General features: G+C 45.2%; 1 protein-coding gene across 3 annotated transcripts in view; it reads left to right on the top strand.

Annotated features, from left to right (window-relative positions):
- The first annotated feature begins 16,950 nt into the window (after window positions 1-16,950).
- Window positions 16,951-19,631, top strand: part of LOC128750839 (junction plakoglobin-like) — a 53,009-nt gene continuing 50,328 nt past the window's right edge. For 2 of the 3 annotated variants that reach the window (XM_053851405.1, XM_053851403.1), the window contains exon 1: window positions 16,951-17,088. The gene's annotated coding sequence lies outside the window, so the exon portion shown is untranslated. The remainder of the gene's footprint in view (window positions 17,089-19,631) is intronic. The other variant, XM_053851404.1, reaches the window with a different exon arrangement.

Below are 19,631 nucleotides of genomic sequence, written 5' to 3'. Positions count from 1 at the left end.
AGGGACCTGGGGTTGTATATTTTTTCAGGTCTGCATATTGCTTCTTCTTTAATTCTGGACTTCACAAAGCCTAGATAAGGAAGCCCTGACAGCAAGGATAACAGAATTGCTGGTATTTTTGTACCCAGAAAAAAAGTACTTTTCTGCTCAAGTTGAGGAGGCAGAAGATTGTCTCCGCCTCCTTCTCTCTTCCCACTGAACATTTTTCAGTCTAATAGACGTCTAAAAGTCCTTAGATGTCTAGGCTAAAATCGGTCTATCACAGGTCTAAAAGTGAAAGTTTTTTAGACATCTAAGACTATACGCCTGGTCCAAGTTTAGACGTTTAAATAACTGCTTATGAAAGTCTAAGCTTAGATGTGGCATCTAATAGACGTTTAAAAGTGAAAGTTTTTTAGACGTCTAAGCTTGCAATGGCTTTACACATGAAGCATACCCCAGCCTGAAGTGATGGATGGGGCTATAAAAGGCTCACATGTGAATAGTGTATTGTTTTTTTTTGTTAGTTGTATTTTTTTAATTACATTTTTTAAAATTACACTTTTTATTCATTAATTTTTTTGGTAACGTTATTTTAACTTGCACTTTTTAAATTGTATTTGTATGGTTATGTTAAAAAAATTAATATTGAGAGTTGTTTGCACATTGAAGTTTGTGATGATTGAAAAATGTATTGTTTGCGATGACAGAAGAATTGTTTGGTTAATGATAACATAGCATGAGCATTACTGAAACCTATTTTAAATGTCTGAACTTAGACGAGGCGTATAGTCTTAGCCGTCTTTAGCTTAGACGTGCACTTTTAGACCTGTGGTAGACCGATTTTAGCCTATACATCTATTAAAGCTCTGTTAGACTGAAAAATGCTCAGTGGGTTACTTCCCCTCCTGTCTATACATCTCTAAATGTGAGGGCTGCTCCTCGCAACAGTGACTCTCTAACACACTAAAATGATTGTCATTCACTGGTCAATTTCATTCTCCTTTCTTCGTTTTTTCTAAAACTCCCGTTTCATTTTCTGTCTCAGCATCTCCTGCATATTTTGTCGAGCTGCCGACTCTGGACACACTTGAATTGAAGCTCATTAAGGTGAAGTCAGTGTTGGATAGCATGTAAGAAGCCTCAACCAAAAACCTGAACGGTTTTGGGATATCTACAGCCGCCAGAAGCCTGTCCTCTTGTTGGAGCCACTGCTCTGGCTCCGCTCATGTGATTTCAGGTGACATGTGATCAGCCTAGCTTCACATCCACCAGCCACACCTCACAGTGTGACCAAGTCACTGACCCAGATCATCTGTGGGTGGCACCGGGGTACACAGATCCACGATGCCTCTGTGTTGGAAGCGGGGAGTAATAGATTCAAATGACATTTGTTATTCCTGCCTCCATGAGTTTTTGTATTATTGTCTCTCTTCTGATTTCTATTCCTCCCTTATCGCGCCTGACCAACTGGATTTGGACCTGTGGACTGTTGTTCAACAATTGAACTTGAAATATCCAATCCCACTCTTCTATTTAGCACGTCTTGCCTGGCTCTGATGCTGCTCCTCTTGTTTATTCCTCTGCTTTGCTTTGACATTTGAGTCACTGCAGTTCAGTGTGTCTCATCCAGGCGGAGAAAGTGAAACATCTATATTGAGCGCGGAGTGAAATGCCACATCTGTTACTGTGAAATTCCACTGATTTGACCAATAGTGCCGATTATGCAATTATCAGGGACCTGACTGACAGCGATGAAATAATCACCCGCTGATTGGAGACGATGTGAGGAAGCTGGAATCATTGCCAGTGACAAAGTAAACACAGACAGCCCAAAATAAAGTTCCTGTTAATCAGTGTGCTGGAGCAGAAAACCAGCTGTACCCTGAGAGGAACGGCTCACCAAGATGTGTGCACATGTCTGGAAGTCCGGACGGAGAGCTGTAAAAATGGTGCAAGAAACAACACCGATGTTTTCATCTCTGTCAAGGTCATTGATAACTTTCTGAGTAACAAGTTGAAGGAAATAAGAGGAAATAAAGGTAGTAATAAAAATAGCAAACACACTTTAGATTAGGGAACATAAATAAACTACTTATTTGTACAAGTATTAGCAGCACATTAGCATGTTATGAATCTGTAAAATCCTTATTCCTGCCTTTCTAAGCCATTTTACCCAGGAGTGGTCACCGAAAGTTCACTCTGAACAGTATCATAATTACAGATTATTGACCGTAAATAAGTATGTCCTCCCCAATCTGAAGTGTTATTGGAAAAAACAAATCCTAACCTATTTCTGCCGACCAATTGAGCTAGGATTAAGTACCCAGTTTAGTAAAAGCTGCATTTAAATCTGGATAAATTCACACATTCAAACGTGGAAACGCGAGTGAGGAGGAGCACAAAGCAGAAAGGGCTCATGACAGTTGTGTCCAAATGCATTGCAGTTCTTTTTTTTCAGCTCTGGTAAACATGTTTTGCTTTTTGTGTCCATTGATCCGATGTTGGGTTTGTTTACATCTGGTTGACAGTGATCATGAAGAGTAGCACATGCTGTTAATAAAGTCCGAAGTATAGTTGGACTGCCCCAGAAGCTGTGAGAGCGACCGCCAACCTTTGCATACCAAGGCTTAGTGCAGCAGGTTTCAACTGTCCTGTAGATGTAACACTTCCTTCCATCTGTGCCCAGGCTTTGTAATAACGTCTCATGCTTTACATTGGCTCGCAGCTTCATTTGTTTCTCCTCCTGACATTGTTACTCAACCGAGCGTTTCTTTTCTTAGTCCTGCGGGTTTTGAATTTGCTTGTGAGGGAGACACTGACAGATGGTGTGTATTTGCACAGACGTCCACAGACTGGGAGGAGGCGGCTGCAGTGTGCCACTGCTTTTGTCAATATGAAGCACAAACAACTTGTCTGCTGGATTTTATCTCCACACGCTTCTTCAGTCAAAGTCTGCGTGAAAAAAGAGGTGGCTCGAGGAAACTGTTGTTCCCCTCTCAGCTGTGTGTAAGCAAGCACAGAGAGTCATTGGAATGACTTGAAGAATGACAGGGAAAGTCAACAAACAAGGCAGCATGATCTGAGCCTGACTAGCAAAGTGCAAGAGTCTTTTCAGATCCTTTGGTGCGCCGTAGCCTCTGTGATTGTTATACACTTGACCTTGACAAGCTAAAACAGTGACTTGGCAAGGCTATGATTGGACAATGACTAGAGGGGAAACAACGATTTGGATGGGGCAGGATGAGACGACTTGGCGAGATGGAACTTGACCAGGCGATGACATGACTAGACTAGACAGGATTCGACCAAACAGTTCCTTTACTTGATGGAGAGACTTGACCAAACTTGACAAGGAGACGGTGACTTGACGAGGACTTGGCGTAACGTGACTGTTGGCAGAGGGGCAGATAAAGGAAAGACAGCAGGTGGGACACAGACGAGCTACACACAGGAAGGCCAGACTAACCAAAAACCATTTCAAACAAATGACCACAACAGAACTGGCAACGCATGACAGAAAGCGCTCAAAACTCAATAGAGAAACCATCACATCATCAGAATCATCTTTAGTAACCTGACGTCAACACACTAGAGCCAAACCATGGGCCCCAGCCCTATGGTTGGAGGAGTGGAGGTGGAGAAGTGGAGGTGTGGTTGCTTGAATGTGTTGAGGTGTGGAGGAGAGGAGGAGTGGAGGTGTGCAGGTGTAGTGCAGTGGAGGAGTGGTTGCTTGGAGGTGTGGAGGTGTGTAGATGTGGAGGAGTGGAGGAGTGGAGGTGTGTAGGTGTGGAGGAGTGGAGGTGTGTAGGTGTGGAGGACTGGAGGTGCGGTGGAGTGGAGGTGTGCAGGTGTAGTGCAGTGGAGGTGTGGTTGCTTGGAGGTGTGGAGGAGTGGAGGTGCGGTGGAGTGGAGGTGTGGTGGCTTGGAGGACTGGAGCTGTGGAGGAGTGGAGGTTTGGAGGTGTGAAGGACAGGATGTGTGGTGGAGGTGTTCTCACACCTGTAAAAGTGCACACATTCTCTCCCAGTGGTCGGGATTTGGAGTCTGCATCAGAGGCCAGCTGATTACCATCTCAGGGCAAGCCATGTTGAACATCAGTCGCATGACAGTGAACTTCAAGGACAGCAGCGAAGAGCTACGGCGCCCAACCCCGTCCTGATGCCTCTGATGACCCCGGACGCTGAATTCTGGTTATTATGAAGCTGCTGGCTGAATCGGAGCTGCAGAGACAAAGTCTGTTGTCGATAGACAGAGCAGAGGTGAGATCAGATAGCTGCTGCACTGGGCTACAGATGAAAGGAAGAGTGGGGAGTGGAAGTGGTGAGGAAATGACCCCCAGCTCGGCGGACACTCACACACATGCAGTGACGTGTTCACCTGTGAGCACACCAACCTCTGGACACACACGTGCCGAGTTCAGGGTGTCACTCTGTCACACAACATTTCAAACCGAGTCAAGCCGAGGATGAAATGATGGTAATAAAGAGATGTGACGGGCCGAAGAGAGGAGCCCGGCAGCCCCAGACACACGACGGCACGCAGTGGTGTCGGCGGCCACGTCCCTGTGCGGTGATCCTTGAAGGGCAGCGCCTTTATCTCCGTCATCCACAGCGTCTCTTTATCTCTGTCCTTGCACTGGGCTCGGCATTCCTGGCACTCAGTTCCGTCATTGTGAGTGCGCTGTCCGTCACATGGATGTCTTCAGCCACTCTTGTACGATCATGAAAGAAGAAATGGCGTTCATCAGATGTTGTCCACTGTAGTTTACAAACGCATTAAACGGTGTCTCTCATATAATGAAATAATAGTTTACTGCTCTTTTTTTCCTTTGTAAAAGTGGTTAGCGGACTAGTGGTGATGTTGTTGTGCTCTCTGCTCCAGCATGGCGTTGCCGTGGGTTACACCAAGCTCCCCGCTGACTACAGGAGTGCAGACCGCAGTGGGACCGGCACGATCCTTCACATCTTTCAGAGGGCGCAGGTACCTGAATTTCAAGTCATTTGAACTTCGAAAACCAGTGATGGGCCACTGAGGCTTCATGAAACAGTGCCCTCATTCTCAGAGCCACTAGGTGGCACTCTCAACTCAAAAATCTTTGGATTTGAACAACCAGTTCAGTGACACCTCCCATCATTTTCAAACTGAGGGCGCCACCTACTGAGCAAATGAGGACACTGTTTCATGAAGCCTCATCAGGCTGCCACTAATTTTACCAAAACACAGATCAAAACAATGATGTCTATCTGCCTCCTCGCTCAGTTCACGCCACCAATTAATGAGTAGTTTTAGCAAAATGTTGGTGATGTTTGTCACGATTCCGACACCACTTCTGTGGTGGAGGTCCGTCACCAGCGCCTGTGAAGACGTGCTTGATCAGCTGGCTTTTGGGCAGGTCATCTATCTGAGCTCAGCCTGCCAAACACTCCATGCTGATTTATGGAGCTTCATTTCACTTTATTGCCTGCTGATTTACTTGCACCAGCAACAGCACCTGCATTGTCTATTTTTACAACTTGATGCTGCACCACACAGACACTCATGTTTCAATCTCTACCCTTTCCCCAGCTGCTCCCCCTCAACCTAACCATCCAAAACACATGGCTAACATGAACCAGGACTCTGAACCAGACTGGAACCCGATGTACTGACCCTCCTCTTAACAAAGCTCCACAGCATCAAGGGATGTTTAACACCTGTGTAATGTTTAATTAACCAACTAATTGAATCCGTCATTTGCCTCGGTTATTTATTACCATTAAATTAAATAAAAAGTGGTCTTGCTAGAACAAAGCTCATGAAAAATGAAAAAAATGATTGTCTTCCCCTGCAGTTGAACCGTATTCCATGTCGTCAGACCGTGCCTTCCTTTCATGTCATTTCCTCCTCTTCCACTCTTCTTATTTCTGCTGCTTTTCCTGCCTTAAGAAAGCGCTTTGGCCGTCCTGTTAAGGTGGCATCTTGCTTTGTGCCGTCTCCTTGAGGGCTCACACACACACAGCCGCACAAAGATGAATGAACATTCGCAAACATCAAACACGGCCAAATATCCATTTCCACCTCCCTGCAGCTTCCCCGGTTAAACAGCAGACAGACATTTCCTCTGGAGAGAAGTGTGGAGGGAGAGAGAATCTTCAAGAGCCCAGAGCCTGCAGCCTGGTGCTGCTGCAAAAAGCTTATTTTGGAATAGATAACAGCCTGATTAGAAGTGCTGTGCTGAAATATCACCAGTGTTTGCTGACTCATTGTTTCCTGTTCAAATAGGAGACAGTACTGATCCAGTGTGATGGAGCTTCTCTGCCATCTCTCAGCTGCTGGTTTGTGTACAGCTAGCCGTCAGCTGAGAGGAAGACACTGCAGATCAAATATGTATTCAGTAGGCAGGAAGGAAAATGGCTGTGATCTCAACCTCCTGACTGTATTTGGGGGTTACTGCCTCACATATGGGAACGGTGAACCTATATATATATATATATATATATATATATATATTAGTGGTGGGAATTAATCGTAATTAACGTGTTAAAATATTTTAAACGCAGTTAATTGTTTTAATATAATTTATTTTAATTTAACAGTTTGCTCTCCAGGCAACAAACAACAAACCAACAAAAGCTTTTGTTTGCTTTTGTTCAGGGATGTTTTTCGCTACACAATGGTCAGAGTTTCCACTACTCTGAATGGACTTGAAATTCTTATAAAATTCAAATTCTTATACAAATATTTTCAAGACCTTAAGAGAGCTTTAGTTTAAATAAGGTGATATAAAAACTTTAATGCAGCCAACATCGTGATTTATTGTGCTATTGTCAAAGTGATGCAAAAATACACAATATTTTGTTGTTTAAATGTATGTATGGGTCCATCATTTGATTCAGTAATACCAAATAATAATAATACCAAATTTATTCAAATTGAATATATATCAAATGATGGACCCATACATACATTTAAACAACAAAATATTGTGTATTTTTGCATCAGTTTGACAATAGCACAATAAATCACGATGGTGGCTGTATTCAAATTGAATATATATATATATTCAATTTGAATGAATTTGGTGTTATTATTATTTATTTCTTTTCTGTCTGCACACACACAGACACTTCAATGCAGTGCCCATGAAGACAAAGAATTTCTGTGAGGGCAATCAGCAATATCTGCAATTTAAATCCTGGTGCCCACGTCCTACTTATTTTTCATTTAGTCTGTCCATTATCTCCTCACTCCTTGCTTTCTTGTCTCCTCTTTCATGTCTCTCTTTGTACTCTCTCTCTGCCCTCATTTCTTTTCTGTCTTTGTCATACACTGTCTATCTCTTATCACACACACACACTAATGCACCGCAGGCAAAAGATCTTTGCTGCCACGCGTGCACACACACACACACACACACACACACACACACACACACACGCACACACACACTCAGCCATCATGGCTGTGTGAATAAATATAAGACAGCCAGAGATAACTCATGAAGACATGTACTCAGATAAGCACACACACACACACACACTCACACGCACACACACACACCAGTCTCTTCCCTGCTTTGGTGTGTGTTATGATTTAAGGAAACATAATCAAGAGACGTTGATGTTCAAACAGCTTTGACCACAGGAATCTATTCAGGGGTGGACGCACGTGTTTTCTGTGAAACAGATGATCTGACGTGTCGGATGGCATGCGTGAGACATACCCAGTCAGTCATACCCATGTCTTATGACGACGAACTGTGAGGCGTTATTTTCGTGAATGCCATGAAGAACTGCGGTGTTGTGGTGTCTTGTTGGAGGCACACTTCCACTCGTCGTGTGCAAGTGGTTGGAAGTAGGGTTGGGCGATATGGACAAAAAAAGTTATCACGATAAATGTAGGAATTTCGGCGATAACGATAATTATCACGATAAATCCATTTTCATTCTATTCCATGTGTTGCACACACTACAGTCTCTCTTGAAACTGTTTGATGATGAAAATTAATACTGGAGTTTGTCTCCAGCATCATTATTTGTTTATGTTTAAATATAATAGTTAACCAAGTGTAGAGATGAGAAATTCAATGGTTCATGTCTGGTCGTCATTTTCACAATTCTCTCCTAAAATGGCTGTTTTTCTTTTCCTTATTTAATATATAACGAATACTTTGAATGTTTTAGTTTTGTTGATGGTCCCTAACTGATGCCCGGTCGTAGCATTAGCGCTGTCATGCCTGAGTGTGTCCACAATCAGTGAACCCTCATCGGGGACGCAGAAGAGGACACTGCTGCCAATACCGGAGCGGAGCTCTGTCCAATATCGCACTATTTTCACCACGGTGTTTCGCCAAGGCGCCAGCGCAGCGGGAGACCTGCATGTGTTGATATGAACCAAGGCAGACGACCGCGTCAGAGAACCTATGAGGACCACTCCATCTAATAAAATACACACAGATCCAGAGACTCAGAGTCGACCAGTGTCATTATCAAAAGTTCCCTGTATTAAAAATAAGTTAAAAACTACGATCGTGAACCAAAGTCCACCACACTCTCCACAGCTGTCACACGCCGGTGTCGGCTTAGCAAACGCCGCGGAACTGGAGAGCGTGGCTCGCCATCGCGGTATCGTCATGTTCACGTGTCACGAGTGTGTCGAATTTATCGTGAGATGCAGTATTGTCATTGTGGAGATTGTGTTTGGCGGTATATCGTGCACAAGAAATTATCACCCATCCCTAGTTAGAAGTGTTTTTATGTTGTTAGTTTGTCAGAAAGAAAGCTGAAGAAGCTACATACAGAAGGAATAGATGCTTGCCTGCAGCGGGGGGAACCCTCGGTGCACCTTCTCTGCAGAGCAGAGAGCTGATGCCACATCAGAGACCTCTACAGCAGGCAGAGACCACGGGCTGCTGACTAGGAAGTCAGTCTAATCCAGAACCAACCTGTACGCGGGGTGCAAGGGCACCTAAGCCGCTGCACACTTTACAGTCACTTAAACAGCAACTCTGTCGGGAGTTAATTAGCCAATTGTTGAGTAACCATGACGACGTGGCGCTGCAGTCTCTAAACTGCAGAGATCATTTGGAGTCCTCACATTATTGGCACTATTTCCTGAAAGCTTCAGAATACAATGGTTGTTTAGTGTTTTTACAAACAAGATGTTCAAGAAAGCAGTCGCTTCCTCACATCTATTTCGACAATATCATTTATTTCATACAATTATTGGAACCAACTGGCATGTTAATGATGGGTACTGGGTGTCACTCGCTTCGAAAAGATTGTCCCAGTTGCTGAGGTCACAGAGGTTCCTTCTCAACGCTGCATGAACGTGCAAAGGTGAAGAGTCCTGCTGGATTAAGGGAAGTGACCATTGTTCTTTCTCCTCTTGATCTTCTCTCCTGTTCCGTTATTTTATCCTGATGCTTGCCTTAATTTTCATGTATGAGTGTACTGACCGTATCCTTATACTTCCTGGGTTTGCTCAGTTCCGCATGCCAAAATGTCAAATTTCCAGTAGGGCCCCTTTAACACATGGAAACCCACAGCTGAGGTGAGAGTCCTGTGACACTCGACAATAAGATGCCGCTCACTGTGGCATTTACTCCGTAGAAAGTTTTGCTCTGGAACTTGGGCGTGACAAGCCACCATAGATGTTTTGGAGTTGAAACTAAGACTGTCCTCGGGGAATCTTCAAACCCACGCTTTGAATGTTTCCTGCCGACCGCTGAAGAACGTCTCAGATTAGAGAAATAAACACAAAATAATAGTTTGTCCCTGTTACTTGTTTATAGACTTCAGTCTTTTAGATGTCCTTCAAAGACTGTGTGAAGTTATCCATAAACAAACTACGCTCTGGAGTGAAACACGACGGGGTGGGTTTTCTGCAAGTGTTGGAAACCAGGATTTGAAAAAGCGCTTGGTTGACACATCTCCTGCTCGGCTGACTCTGCCGTGAGAATCTCAGTTCCTCGGCTCATTTGACAGCGCCTCCATCATCCCGCGCTCATCCGCATGCCAACATTTGTTCAAAGCTGTCATTGACTCAGACATTTTGGGGAAGGCTGCGTTTGTTTTCACTCCTGTACAAAACGAGTTATTTTGAGAATCTTGTCTCCTGATGTTAGTCATTCCCGCTGCACTGACCTTTGATTCAACATGTTTTCTGTCTACTCTGTGTGACACGGAAAAGCATCCGAGCATAACATTACTTATATTTCTGGTTGCCCCGGCAACCTCTGTGGACCTGCCACCCATACTCTTAGACGCAGACACTAGTGGAAAGGACGACCCTACTTGAAGATATTGAGCGTATCAGAGGGACATCTGCTTATGGGAAGTTTGAATTAGAGAGGCCAGAAATGGGACATTCATAAGGGAAAAAGGTAAGGAAGGACAGAATGAATATATTTGACCTAACATGGGAAAAAGGTGACCAGACTCTCAGACAAAAAAAAACTGTCACGGGGACCTGATGATGTCTTGAAATGATATTGGATCCTCCATATTTTTAAATATGTACATTAGAAAATGTAAATAAGTCTCGGTCATCACAAATGCTCCATTTAGCAGGAGCTGAAAAAGACTCCGAATTTGTCTTTATTTTGATCAAATACAAGTTAGTCTTGTTCCTAACCCCCGTGTGCTTCTGGGATCTGTGGGAAACATAATCAGTTTTCAGATTCAGTGAATCAACATTTATTGGAACGCTAGCCATGAAGTGGAATTGTATTTGGGTTATTGTTTCTGAATAGCAGTACAGTGGAGAAGTGGTCAGTGGTGATGGGCTGATGAGGCTTCATGAAACAGTGTCGTCATTTTCAGAGCTCCCTAAGGGGCACTCTGGGTTTAAAAATAATGGGAGCTGTCAATGAAATGCTTGTGACACCTAGTGGCTCTGAAACTGAGCACACTGTTTCATGAAGCCTCACCAGCACATCACTAGTGGTCCATTCAGCAAACGTATAGCCAGAGGGGTGTCGACTGGAATCCATTTTGAGGCCAACCTGTGTGCGGTGTGATGGTTCTTGGTGTGTGTTTCTGTTGACTGACAGGTGGCCTACTCAGCCACTCCTGGCCTGTGATCCCATAAAGACAGAAATGAATGTTCTTTTCAGCCGATCTCTAAGACAGTGTCCTTGTTTCCTGGCAGTTGATGATAGTGAGCAAACATTTTGCCTCACTGCCATCCGTCGACTGACTTCTTTTCTCATTCCATTATCTCTCCTCCATCACCTTTGCTCCATGCATGCTTTACCTCTCTCCTCCTCATCTCCCTTTATCTGGGCGCCCTTCTGTCATTATCTGCTGCCTTTTCCACTCTGCTTCGCTTTGCATTTATCTCTTTCTTTTGCTCTCCATTTAAATCCTCCACCATTCAAAATGGAGGATTACCCTCAAGGTGGGGACCAGCAGCTTCCAGAGCTTTCCCTTTGACGTTTATTTACATGGCTAAAGGAGGATGCTGAGACGAGTCTCCTGAGGAGCACGGAGAAGCGGTTCTCTTGTGTGCATATTACCCTTCACTTCCCTGAGCACGCAGTTCCACAGAGCTGTGCGCCTCCTGCATAGGATGAGGCATTAGAAACAGAATGAATTCGCCATTGTACATGGGATTAGATGAAACACAATGAATTATTTGACTGATCAGAGTATTTCCTTTTGTGCAGATGCTGAGTGACAGATACATCATAGAAAACCACACGTTTTTTTCAAAAACCTTCAGCACGTATGGAATTTAAAAACAGATTAGAGTACGGTCCTATCTTTCGAAGCATGTTTGGATGTAGTTGCACATAGCGTGCATGTGTGTGTGTACATCCGTGCTGCCTCACAACTGCTCCGCGTCAGAAAAAACAAACCTCCTCCTCGGCTCTCTGCTTCCTGTGCTGCAGACTGACAGCAGTCTGTCGCCTGGTTCTCTTTTTGCCGCCCACCAGCATGAGCGCTGCTGATAACGCTGATTCATTAGCGGGACTTTGTTACCGGAATGCCAATTATAGCAGGACATATTGTTGCTTCTGAAGCAAACCCCGATCTGCTAAACAATTCATGTTCTGCTAAGTGGTTCCTGCCTTCACTGGTGGGCATGTGTGTCAGCTAGAGGCCCGATAATGGAAGGTACCGCTTGATAATTCACTGCCTAATTAGAATGAAGACGCGAGCCGTGTTTGCCGGATACCGTTGCCAAAGGGTCTCATGGGCGGCTGCTTGTCCTCAGCACTCTTCCATACTTACAGATGGGTTTCGCGTGTGTGTGTGTGGTGAACTAGAATCAAACTTCAGGGTCAATGACAGATCACTGAGTTACGCGTGAATCGGAGGGATCAGCTAGTAGTCCGTGGCTGTACACAGGGAGCAATGTGTTCCCTTCCCTCACCTACAACCATGAACTTGGAGTGAGGTCCTGTGTTTCCTTGTGGAGCTTTTCGCACCGACGTCAATCCCAAGTCTAGATGCAAGAGGCGCCAAAGTTAGCTAGGTGTGTGGGCGCTAACAGAACCAGCTAAAGACCTAAAACAACTGCATTGGAAACGTTGACGACAGTTCGCCAAAATGAGCGCCCCAGTACTGGTTTTCTATTGCTTCTCTGCTCAGGAAGCGACCAGGAAAGTTGAATGAAACAAAGACGATTTAGACTCTTATAAAGCTGCGGCTGTGAATACGCCTCACTCCATGTCTCTTCCTGAGGTCGCTGTGTTCCCGCCAAAAAGTCTCTAACTGCAGTGAATCTTTAAAATGTTACCGTTGAGCTGGAAGACTCTCTTGGAACATTGTGTCTTCTGGAATATGAGTGCATATTCTGCCTGTGATATCAGGACTGATCAGTCAGTTCTCTGAGTCTTTACAGGGAGAACATAATGCCCCACTGTTTAATAGTTTTTGTTGGTTAATGAAGTGAAACGTTTACCTTCAGTGCTTTGTGTTGTTACCAACATGGCCACAGCAGTTCCTCTGGAAGGTCTTGCTGCGTCTGTGAAGGACCCTTTAAGGTCAGCATGGCTTATGAAGAGCAATGCACTGTGGCCACATCACAATGCATTGTGAGAATCATTCAGCTCAACACCCCACCAAACAACTCCCATCACACAAAGTCCTCTTGGCAGGCTCCACCCCCCTGCAGCCCTGAAACAAGGTAGAAAATAAACAGCTGTCAGCTTCTGTACATTTTGTCGACGCGCCCGCCGTAGCACCAGCCGTCCTCACCTCGCTGCTCCACCGAGACTCGGCCCTCTCTGTAAATAATGAGGAAATGAAGCGAGTGCTGGAAGTGGAGGGGTCCCCCGTGTGTTACAAACTGGTGCACAGTCACACTCCATTTAATTAATTTAGAAACCGCCAACAACCGAAGAGAGGGAGAACAGGCTGTCCAGAGAGGGAGCTGTGGACAGCTCTTCATTTGCTCCACAATCATTTAGTCACCAGTTTACAGTGCGAGAAGATGGCGTCCATGGAGGTGAAACTACTTATTGCAAAAGCTCATCTATCTATCTATCTATCTATCTATCTATCTATCTATCTATCTATCTATCTATCTATCTATCTATCTATCTATCTATCTATCTATCTATCTATCTATCCATCCATCCATCCATCCATCCATCCACGCATGCCTGTTGACTGTCTCTGTCTCTCTGTCTATCCAACATTTGTCTTTAAGCCTGATACTTTCCTGAACCACATTTTCAACTCTTTGTTTGACAGGTCTCATGTGAAGGCAGAGACAGTGGCTACATGCAGTCATGTTCTTAAAGATGAAACATTGCCTTCTCATTGATTGGAATGTTTGAGAAATCCTTGGGACTCACAGTTTTATTGCACCAATATTGCGTGTTAAACTAAGGATCATCACGCTGACTCGGACAAACTGAAAGGACCTTCATTGGAGGACTTCTCCTTCCCTGAAGGATGAAGTGTGTTTTTGACCTTCTAGCGGCGAAGGCTCAGTGGATTCAGTTTGTTTTTTGAAACCAGCTTAACAGAATCTTACTTGGCAGATTCACAGCAGACAGTTTTGCGAACATACCACTGTACCAAGTTTAACGAAAACAATGGTCATCAAGGAGCTTTCCCATCGATTGGTCTTGGATCTGAACTATTCACGCTGGAGGAACAGAACATTGGCTCAAGCCCAGTGTGCTCCGCGCTCCGTCTAGCCAGCCATCTCTGAATTAAACAGGCCCGTCACCTTTCATTTGACAAAGCCTCGGTACATGGGACGCCCTCTGCACTGACTCTGTCCTCGCGTCCTCAGTCTGGACCTCTTGTTCCTGCGACCCGTCCCGGAGCTCGCCGTTGTCTATGTAAGCACAAATAGCAGGTCATCCATGTGCAAATGAAAACATGATTCATGCTCTCCATTGCTCAGTGATCCAGTTTGAAGGCCAAAACTGGCTGCCCTCTTTGAAATCTGGAAACACACATCAAGCTGAAAATAACATAAGTTCAGACTAGCATTGGAGAAAAGAGGTGGCCCCACAGGCAGCGCTGTCCAGCCTGGTGGAGCTAATCCATCAGTGTGGAATATTTATTTTGAGTTCAGTGCGTGCAAACATGTTTGCTTTATAGTCTGAACGAACAAGGAGCAAAACTGTTTTCTGAAGTTCGTGCATTCTTGCATCTACAATGACATTACTGATCACATTCATAGGAACTAGTTATCACGCACTGGTTTTTAAATGAGTAATGTGTTTTTTTTACACCCTTATTTCCCCTTTATCCACATCATAATTTGATAACTAGGAATACATTCTGATTATACTGCATATGATTATTATTTTCAGGTGACCTATTACAACATTCTCAGACCCCAAAGGCAGTGATGTGCTGGTGAGGCACTCATTCTCAGAGCACAGTAGGTGGCGCTTTGGTTTAAAAATGATGGGAGGAGTCACTGAAATAGTTGTTCAAATCCCAGGATTTCAGAGCAGAGAGTGCCATCTAGTAGTCTAAAAATGAGCACACTGTTTCATGAAGCCTCACCAACTGATCACTTACTGAAGGTTAAAATGTCCAAAACAAAATGTTGGTCTCTCAACCACAACTTCTGCACATGCCGTGACACACTGATCTCTCTGTTCAAACTCCTTAGAAAGTTTCATGATTATTTTTTCTCGTGTTTGGTGCGTCCCCTGAGGAGACCCCCCCCCACACACATAACAAATCTCTTTTCATCCCCTCAGGGGTGTTTGTCAGAGAGAAGGCAGCAGTGAAAGTCAAAACACTGAAGGACATCCAGAGGATGAAGAAGAATCAGGAGAGGATGAGTAGGAACAAGGACAGGAGGGCGGAGCCTGGGGGACAGCAAGTGGGATCCATGTGGAGCATGTACTGGAGCATTAGGTTTGGGTATTGTGGACTGCTAAAAGAAAAGTGGACAGCAAAAATCAGCAACTGAACACTTTTGTCCTTATCCTCCCTCCAACATCACACTACTGTGGAGACCACAGTGTGACGGAGATGTCTCATTTGAAATGCCATCCCTGTGGTTGTTGTTTGTGTTGCAGTTCAGTGTGTCGCCTCACCAGCCTCCATGAATGGCCCTTTAACTCGATGAAAAAAAATCTTTCACATCTGCCATGAAGCTGAATGTCTCTCCACACTTGGATTCCCTGACATAATAGATTATTGACGCTTGTGTTTCGGCTGTTGGCTTCAGCTGCTGGTCACCCTCCACACAGGGATTGTGGAGTACGTCTCGTTCTGTGCCGGCTCCGAGTCTCCCGGCAAAACATAAAATTAATAGCACAGTGTAGCAGAAACTCCAATCACGGCAGCCGGGATCACAACGTGTGTTTCTGCTGCTGTCAGCCAGTGGGAGCTGTACAAGCGCATTTCAGAGATGCTCTCTGAAGGAGAGGAGGGCTCACTGCCTCCAATAATTCCTGATGAAGTCAGAGGGTTTTTTTATTCAAGATTCAAGAGGTTTATTTGTCACACATGCAGTTATACGCGGTACAACGCACGGTGAAATTCTTTGTGTCCCTGCATCCAATAGAAGAAAAAGACGTGCACACAGGATGCATACCATGATAACAATAATGAATTATAGAAAGCAGTATGAACCAACAGTGCAAAGTAAAAATAAAGTCATAAGTGCATAGTGCATAAATAAAAATATGTAAAGGGACAGTATGACACCAGGTTTTCGGACTTCGTTGAGTAGCCGGATGGCCTGAGGGAAGAAGCTTCTTCTCATCCTCTCAGTGTTGGTCCTCAGGAGGCTGAATCGGCGCCCTGATGGTAACAGGGAGAAGAAAGAATGTCCAGAGTGGTGGGACTGACCAAGGATTCTGAGCTCTCGACCTGCATCGTTTGGTCTAGGTGTCCTGCAGGTGTGGAAGTGCTGTTCTTATAGTCCTCCCAGCCGAGTGGACTACTCTCTTGAGAGCCAATAAGTCCTGTTTAGTGCAGTTACCCATCCAGGTGGTGATGCTCCCAGTCATGACGCTTTCAATAGTGGAGATGTAGAAGTTCATGAGGACACTGGACACTTTTATGATGGTGGACGGTTGATTCATTGCTGCTGTCCCCACATGTCTGCACTATATTTAGCTCCATGGTTCCTGCCCACATTTGTGATGAAGAAGAGAAGAAGAAAAACAGAAATAGCTGAATAGTTTCTGTCCTGAACTGAAAGATTGAGAGGTGATGGGACTATGTTTCAGGGTGTTGTTGGTCTCTGTTGTTGAGGCGTGGAAAAGAGTCAAGGGAAATCAAGGCCAATGTTTTAATGAAAAGTTTTATAATTTTCTCTTTATTTTTTTACAAAAACAGTGATGGAGCAGCATGCGTCCGACATGCTTTTACAGCTAATATGAGGCCAATAATATTCATATTTTTGCTCTGACGAATAAAGCTGGATGTTTCTGTGACTTCTCTGCATAGCAACATCCACTCCCTGCTCATACTCCAGTGTCTTGGAATTCATCAGAGTGAGACCTCCTCCCCTCCTCCTCCTCTTCCTCCCTCTCTCTTGTGATGCTGGAGCCGCCGGTCCTTACTCCACCCGGCTGACTGAGCGTCGCACAGCGCGTTGAATCGGAGACAGCGAGGAGAGGCTGCAGAGTCGCACCTGACCACAGAGTGGATTTAGATCCAGCAGCGGGAGAGACTCACCGCTCCCAAGGTAAGACTGCTGTCCTTCTGCTGCAGAGCTCTGGCTGCTGGCGTGACCACAGAGCAGGGGGACGATGAAGACTGAGCTTATTTGAGCTGAAGTGCATCCTCCATCATTAACTTCCATCTCGCGGTCCGCAGACTCCAACACCCAGCTTTGTTGATCGCGCCTGGGAGCCGAGCTGATGCTTGCAAATGCGCGCAGAGGAAAACTTGGCGATTCCATGTGCGAGCGTGCATGCATGCGTGCGTGTGCTTCTGTGTCAGGGTGGGGGATAGTCTGCTCTCTGGTGTACTTGCCTCAAGCATGACATCCTATTTGCTTGCACAGGCGCACACACTAACATCGACACACGCGTCTTTATGAGCTTGTTCATTAACTGAAGTGTGTCTAAGAGACAGTGGCTTCTCATTCCCAGCCCATCTTCTGAGAGACGCTGTGAGATGCAGCTGGGGTAGCAATGAAGTTGTCCTTCTGGACATATGTGACTGTCAAGAGGTGTCATGGGCTTCCACCCTCACCTCCACACACACACACACACACACACACACACACAGACGCACACACACACACACACACACACACACACACACACACACACACACACACACACACACACACACACACACACACACACACACACACACACACAGTGATCTAGGAGTGTGTATGTCTGAGGATATGCAGTGGTGCATTTGACTGGACGGGTGCCGGCTGCGTGTGTTCGGGTTCAGTCTAGCTTACATGTGTGTGTCCATGTCCATTCATGCCAATGTGCTTGTTTCATGAGCGGGAAACTCACGCCGACAGAATCTGTTAACAAAAACATTGATATGGAGACGGTACCTGTGTGTCTGGCCGCCTCACTCCACTGAGCTGCTGCTGGGTGTGTGCAGATTTATTACCTGTCTGCCTGTGGAGGGGAACCCAGGCCTTCGGAAGCTGTTCAGGAATGCGGGTGTGAATCTCCAACATGCTGCCTGGTCCAGTCATGCCAAGGGTGACTGGACCAGGTGCTCTGTCTCGTGTGTTGATGCTATGTTGGGGATGGAAGGCTAGAAAAGTGCTCTGTCCAACTTCTGCTTGAACTTCCTCAAGCCTTCCTATTGAACATCAACTAACTGAGCTAGGCAGTGAGGAGGTCTGGGAAATCTGGGTGTTGGGTGTTGCTTGTAAAATGTTTGATGTCACTTCAGTCTGGTTCCACTCTTGCAAATGGTTGAACCAGGTTTGCTGGTGTGCCAGATGAAGGTTTATCCGGCTGGTTCAGCCTGAATGTTTCTTCTAAACCAACCCACACATGCAGCCAGGTAAAAGGTCAAAAGCCATGTGTCCAAGCCTGACATGAGGGCGGAGTCCCAGAGGACCATGATGTTTGTTGGTGGTATGGTGATATATTGGGAGATTTGGAGGAGGTTAAAGAGAAGTTGAAGAGGTGGAGTTGGAGGCACGGACTGGAGAGAGGGGGAGTTGAAGTTAGAGGACAGACTCAATACATATGGGTTAATAAGAAACACAGGAAGAACAAGTATGATTGAAGTATTTAGGAGTCAAGGACAGAGGTCCAGGGAGGTGAAGAAGAGGGTGCAGGCAGGAGGCGTTGGGATGTGACAGGTGAGCAGCAGCTAAAGAGAAGCTCTGTAGCACTGTCATGATGGACTGATATGTTTCAGGGACAGTTGCTCTGACACAAAAACAAGAAGCAGAGTCAGAGATGGAGATGGTCAGGTCTTTATTTTTAAGTGGATTATTTGTACGATTGAGAACAAAATGGTTTGGACGTGTGCAGTGAACATAGACTGAATGCTGATTTGCTCACTGATGGCTCATTTTCTTTTCACTATGGCTTCCATATTGTTTGTGACTGTTGGTGGGCTGATGAGGCTTCTTGAAACCTTGTTTTCGGAGCTCAGTTGGTGGCGCTCTTGGCAGCCAGCTGGATCTAAACTGATGGGTCCTATGCATCATTTTATAGCAGTGCTCTTCATCCAGATCCTGAAGGGGCCGGGGTGGTGCAGGCTTTTGTCCCAACTAACCCTTCATGACCGCTGAGCTGAAGTTGTCAGTCCAAGAAGGATAATATCATGAAGTGAGTTTGACACATGTTAGTTTGTTGACAGATAAACTTAAGCAGGCTGACTTCATCTCCTGTTTCCCTGGATGTGTAACTGACTGCCTACAAAAGTGAAAAATGAGAAAAGGTTTGGGCCAGATAATGACCTGACACTTTGATTCAGAGCTGTTAAAAATGTCTGCATCCCCTTCTATTATAATAGAGTAGTCCATTAAATATGACCGGAAGCCAGCTCACCAGAGTCATCATCACGACTCCCATTGTTTTAACGCCACTGGCTTCATAATCTACTGGCACCTGGGGGGCCAGTTCTGCAATACTCTGTGTGTCACCAAATGTGTTTCCAATGCAAAGCAAAAGAAGTTCCTCCCCAGCTCTTGAACTGAGCGACAGCCTTGTTAATAACCTTCTCTAAACTGTTGTCTACAGTTCGTTCGGCTGAGAAATGAGCCGGGCACAACGCGTTGCCTTCCAATCT

The sequence above is a fragment of the Synchiropus splendidus genome, chromosome 19 (genome assembly GCF_027744825.2).
Source record: "Synchiropus splendidus isolate RoL2022-P1 chromosome 19, RoL_Sspl_1.0, whole genome shotgun sequence".
NCBI classification, from domain to species: Eukaryota; Metazoa; Chordata; class Actinopteri; order Syngnathiformes; family Callionymidae; genus Synchiropus; species Synchiropus splendidus.
The sequence above is the reverse complement of the archived record's forward strand: the minus strand, read 5'-3'. Positions and strand labels throughout refer to the sequence as shown.